The sequence below is a fragment of the Suncus etruscus genome, chromosome 1, assembly GCF_024139225.1.
Source record: "Suncus etruscus isolate mSunEtr1 chromosome 1, mSunEtr1.pri.cur, whole genome shotgun sequence".
Taxonomy (NCBI): domain Eukaryota; kingdom Metazoa; phylum Chordata; class Mammalia; order Eulipotyphla; family Soricidae; genus Suncus; species Suncus etruscus.
The window spans coordinates 124,455,589-124,461,861 of record NC_064848.1 but is presented as its reverse complement, the minus strand read 5'-3'; the positions used below and the strand labels follow the sequence as shown (position 1 = coordinate 124,461,861).

The 6,273-nt window shown below is 36.9% G+C and overlaps 1 pseudogene; it reads left to right on the top strand.

Moving 5' to 3' along the window:
* Positions 1–1,189: 1,189 nt before the first annotated feature.
* Positions 1,190–1,972, top strand: LOC126005020 (PRELI domain containing protein 3B-like; annotated as a pseudogene).
* The last annotated feature ends 4,301 nt before the right edge of the window (positions 1,973–6,273 follow it).

Below are 6,273 nucleotides of genomic sequence, written 5' to 3'. Positions count from 1 at the left end.
TATTCAGCTATTATTTTTATTTTTCTGTGATGCAGCTGTATTTTAACTTTGGAATACCTTTTAAGATAAGTATATAAATACAAGAAATGATAATATGTTTTCAATATGCAGATAGATATATTTGAATATAATCATTTAAAATATTTATTATCTGTCTTCTATGTGCAATAGAGCAGTCTAGCTAGTGCACATTCTAAAAGCTGGTAGTAAAATCTTATTAAAATAGTGCAGTGAGTGCATTGTTTCTATGCAAATATATAATTTCTTTGATGTTCATGGACTATTATACAAATAATAAAGATATTCCCTTATAATAAAATCTATAATTTTAGGTAGTGAGTAACATTCATAATTTTAATCTATGGCAATGAGTTTTATCAGTTAGAGTGTCAGAGAACATAAGTACTTAAGATTCCTGGAGGCAAAACGTATCCAGTTAGGCTGATTTACCTCATTCCAAAATGACTTGACAAGTACATTTAACTCACTAAAATGTTATCATGATATCTGTTCTTATATCTGTCATGGCTTAGAAATTTATGAGAGGGGCCGAAGCGATGACACAAGCAGTAGGGCATTTGCCTTGCACACGCTAACTCATGACGGACCATGATTCGATTCCCTGGGGTCACATATAATCCCCCAAGCCAGGAGAGATTTCTGAGTGCACAGCCAGGAGTAATTCCTGAGTGTCACCCAGTGTGGCCCCCCCCAAAGAAGAAAATTATGAGAACACAAAATATCATCATCTTTACCATTATCATCATCATCATCATCATCATCATCGTCATCAAAGGCATTTATTAACTATATTTCTATGTGGAATCTACTATTGTTTAGATAAATAGCTTATCCAATCAAAGGTATTATAGCCTGAGCAATGAACAAATGCATATATTTAGAACATTAATGCCTACATTAAATCATACTCTTTTATTTTATTAAATTTAATATGAGATACATTTTATTAAATTTAATATTAGATAAATGGTTTGTGATTAGATCAGGATTTAGAAATATAATTATTCTATAAAAGTAAGACAGTAAATACATTTGCTTCCAGTGTCAGAAAATCTTTTGGCAGCTACTTTAGGCTGTTGTCATAGCATGACTATGTGTACTTGTATTAATTTTTTTTTTTTTACTTAAAATAGGCAATAGGGCTCAGTGCTCCTTCCTGGGCCCCATCATGAAGATCTGGACCTTGGAGCATATGTGTCTTCAACCACCGATGGGAGACTGTGTCGACGGCTGCCATGCACAAGTATGGCATGAACCCCATGAACCTTAGTGTGGTGGGCGTGAAATGTATATGCCTTGAGGAAGCTGCACAGCCTGCGCCTGCTCAGCACCTAATGGGGCCTACCAGGCATCGTCAAGTCTCTTATTGGTGCAGCAAGAACCAAAACATGCATGCAAGAACATTCTGTAGTTGATCCTGTTGAGAAAACAATGGAGCTGAAATCCACCAATTTACAAATATGGTATCAGTAGATGAAAGACTTGTATACAAACCACATCCTCAACACCCAGAAAAAAACGATTCTCACGGGCCCGGAGAGATAGCATAATGGTGTTTGCCTTGCAAGCAGCCGATCCAGGACCAAAGGTGGTTGGTTCGAATCCCGGTGTCCCATATGGTCTCCCGTGCCTGCCAGGAGCTATTTCTGAGCAGACAGCCAGGAGTAACCCCTGAGCACTGCCGGGTGTGACCCAAAAACCAAAAAAAAAAAAAAAAAAAAAAAACCCAAAAAAAACGATTCTCACGCAAGAAGCCATCATCGCTGTGGAGGGCGTCAGTCTCAGCAGCTACCTCAAAGGCTTGATGGCGTCCACCATTTCCTCAAATGCAAGCAAAGACCTTGAAGCAAAGGTCATTCATAAATTAAATGCTGAGGTTGAAGAATTGACAGCTTCAGCAAGAGGAAGCATTAGAACACCCATGGCGGCCTAGACATTTGCAGAGAAATGATACTCTGCCATGGCAGCCTTTTCCCAGGAGTCAGCAAACTGGCGATGTATTTATTTATTTGCTCTTTGAGAAAGACAACTATGTTGTAGTTTTAAAAAAGAAATTTCTAATAAGCTGAACCAAGTCTGTGACTTCTGATCAATATCAAATGGTGCAGGACTTCTAACTAAAAAGGGACAGTCCATTAGTGTTGCTGAAGTTACCACCAGATTTTGAGGATTCCCAAATGTTTACTGCAAAAACATAGCAGTTTTTTTATGAACCAAGATTGGCCTAGGCATGCCATATTTCCCTAGGAAAAAAATGGCATAGGCTTTCATTCCCAGGAAGTCTCCCCAGCTTTGGAGCAAGCCAAACAGGGCCTAGCCACCTCTTCACACACCCATTTTCCTGCCTCAGGAAGCATCGAACCAGCTCATGGGAGCTCACTGTAAATGGAGAAAATGTCTAGTCTGAAAGCATTTGTCTAAGATTTGCTCTTCCGTAAATCACAATTGAAAGCCAATTGATTTGGTACTGAAAATGACCTCGTCAGAGTAAAAAATTATCACTGTGGTATATAAAACATGATCCCAAAAATGATTTTATTGTATTAAAGAGTACTGTATTGATTTGCCAACGTTTTGTAACTTAGTAAAGCTATTTCCTTCGTTAGATTTGTACTTTATGATTTAATATACTGTACCGTGGGTTGGTTATGTTAACTGAAAAACAAAGTCATTAAGGGAAAAAAAAATAGGCAATAGACTATATTGCCCATGGGAGACAGCAGTTGTCTTAGTTGTAAGATGATGGAAGAAACTAACACTTTACTTTTTAAGTTTTATTTCATTATAAGAAGTTAAAAAAATTACTCAGTCATGATCAACTTTGTAACTGTACTCATGGTAATTCAATTAAAGAATTTATTTGAAAAAGAAGTAAAAATAATAAAAATGATTCTTAGATCTAAAATAAAATAAGAGTCATGGGCCAACCTACACTTTCATAAGAGAAAAGAAAATTCTGGAAGAGAGAAGTAATGAGAAATAATAAATCAGGGAATTTAACCAATATTAAAGATCATGGGTACTGTAAAGTATTTCACAGTCTCTAATAGCCAAAGGATTTGGTTTGAGTCATTTAAGGAAAGAAGACTGAATAGAAAGTCTTGAGTCTCTGCAAGACAGAGAATCAAAATTCAAATCTGTATTTAAGTCTGTAATTCAGAGACAATCATTATGTAATTTTAAATACAATAGAATAAACTCATAGACCAATAGAATAGAGTGGAGAGTTCAGAGACAGATTTTCCCACATAACGAAGCTGATTTTCAATAAAGAAGAAAAAAAGATGAAATGGAGCAATGAAAACATTTTTAACATATGGAGTTAGGAGAATTGGCTGATTACATGCAAATAAATTAATTAAAAATTAATATGAATTAATTACATGCAAATAAATAAGTTACTTCTTTCTAACACTATTCACAAAAGTAAAGTTCAAATGGGTTAAAGAACTCATTATTAGACCTGAATCCATAGATTATATTGTGGAAAATATCTATAGAAAACTTCATAAATTGAATCTAGGGTATTTTCAATGACTCAATGTCACTGGTCAAAAATTGGAAATAAAGACAAACAACTGAACCTCAAAAGAAATGACCAGAATAAAAAATACACCATACCTACTAGAAAAAAATATTTTTCACCATTCATCTGATAAAAAGTTGATTTCTGAGAAGCATAAAATACTATAGAACTTTACAAGAAAAAATGCACAACAAAGCCCACTAATACATGAGAGAAGAAATAAACAAATATGATATACAGATAGTCAAAAGCTATATGAAAAAATAGTCTGCATCACTTATCATTGGGAAAATGAAAATCAAGGGACTAAAACTGGCCATGGATATAGTATCAAAGAAACGGTATTCAGCAGTATGGTACCCTGAGCACCTTCAGGAGTGATTCCTGAGGTTGGGCACCTGGTGCCCCATCCCACAAAAAAGAAACATGAAAAAAAAAAAAGACAGTGCTATGTAATCTTGTTGTGTATGTAAACATTTCCATGGGATTATTATGTTACTGATCCTATCCTGATCCGTGATTGTGCCCTACCCTCGGGGGTGAAGGTAACAGCTTTATTCTGTGCATAAGGCTGAAGCCCAAAGCCTCAGAATCAGCCCCTGGAAAAAAGCCCTTTCCTTCCACAGACCCTTGCTTTTATACATGATAATCAGGTACCACCCTAGGATGGGCGCAGAATCAGGTCACACCCTAGGGTAGGGCACAATCACCTATCAGGATAAGATCAGTTACATAATAATCCCATGGAAATGTTTACATATACAATATAATCTCACAACACTGAGACTGGAAAACATTAAACATACACACACACACACACACACACACACACACACACACACACACACAAAATAAACCAATATTGAATTGTGTAGTAAAGAGTACTCTAATCCATTTCTAGTGAAATATCAACAATCTTTTGGAGAAGATAACATTGATACTTTTAAAAAAACTAGGAATAGAGCTTCCATATAACCCAGTACATCACCTTCTTGGCAACTGCCATAATGACCAAAAATCTCTGTTCAAAAGTGATGCTTTCATTCCCAAGTTTAATGTAGTACTATTTATAATCGCTAAAATTTGAAAACAACTCAGGAGTCCAGTAACAGGTGACTGGTCAAAAAATGGCACATATGGGGCCGGGTGGTGGCGCTGGAGGTAAGGTGCCTGCCTTGCCTGCGCTAGCCTAGGACAGACCGCGGTTCGATCCCCCGGCGTCCCATATGGTCCCCCAAGAAGCCAGGAGCAACTTCTGAGCGCATAGCCAGAAGTAACCCCTGAGCGTCACAGGGTGTGGCCCAAAAACCAAAAAAAAAAAAAATGGCACATATAACACAATAGAATACTGCTTGACTTTAAGAAACGAAGAAATCATGCAATTTGCTGCTATGTGGATAAAACTGGAGTATCATTCTTTTTTTTTTTTTTTTTTTTTTTTTGGGCCACACCCATTTGATGCTCAGGGGTTACTCCTGGCTAAGCGCTCAGAAATCACCCCTGGCTTGGGGGGAACTATGTGGGACGCGTGGTCCTTCCTTGGCTAGTGCTTGCAAGCCAGACACCTTACCTCCAGCGCCACCTCGCCTGCCCCGATAAACTGGAGTATCATTCTAAGTAAAGTTTGGATAGAGACAGACATAAGATTCTTCCTATGCCACATATACTGTCACATGTGGCATACTTAAAAATATAGTAAGGTGACCAGCAACAACAGAAACTGAGAACTGGTTTTTAGTAGGAAGCTTGCAAAGGTATACGTAAATTCATATTTAAATACGAATTAAGCAAGTGTTTAAGAATAGAAAAGTTAATAATATGTGACTGTCTAAAGACCAAGAAATTTGTAGTTATCATAGTAGTATGAAAAAAACTAAAATTAGAAACCTGATTATGTTGATTAAACCACTTAGTCATGAGTAGAGAGTAAAATGGAAGACAGAGCTGAAGTTGTTTACAAATAAGCATACAGATATTAAGAATAAGTTATGGGGCAGGAGTGATAGCACAGTTACAAATAAACACACAGATATAAAAATAAGTTTTGGGCAGGAGCAATAGCACAATGGTAGGACGTTTGCCTTGCACACTTGACCAACCTGGGACTGACCTGGGTTCAATTCCCAGCGTCCCATATGGTCTCTTGAGCCTGCCAGAAGTGATTTCAGAGCACAGAGCTGGGAGTAACCCCTGAGCGCCACTAGTTTGCACCAAAACTTAAAATAAAATATAAAATAAATAAATAAATAAATTATATGGGGCCTGAGCGGTGGCACAAGCTCTAAGGCGCCTGCCTTGCCCATGCTAGTCTAGAACAGATCATGGTAGATACCCCGGCGTCCCATATGGTCTCCCAAGCCAGGAGAGATTTCTGAGTGCATAGCCAGGAGTAACCCCTAAGCGTCACAGGGTGTGGCCCCCAAACCAAAAAAAAAAAAAATAAATTATATAAAAAAGTTAAAATGTTAGAAAATTGAATTTCTTGCATAGAATAATTTTAAACTATTTTAAATTGTAAAAATTGAAAATGTGAATGCCAATAAATTTCTCTAAGAACTAATAGAAGATGAAATTCATAAAAACATTAAAAATTATTTTTAAAATGTCTGGAGAGGTAGGATAGTGGGTGGATTATTACCTTTCATACAGCCAGTCAATCTGGTTTTGTTCCCCAACACCACAGATATTTTCCCAAGCATCTCTGAGACAGACTCTGAATGCAAAGC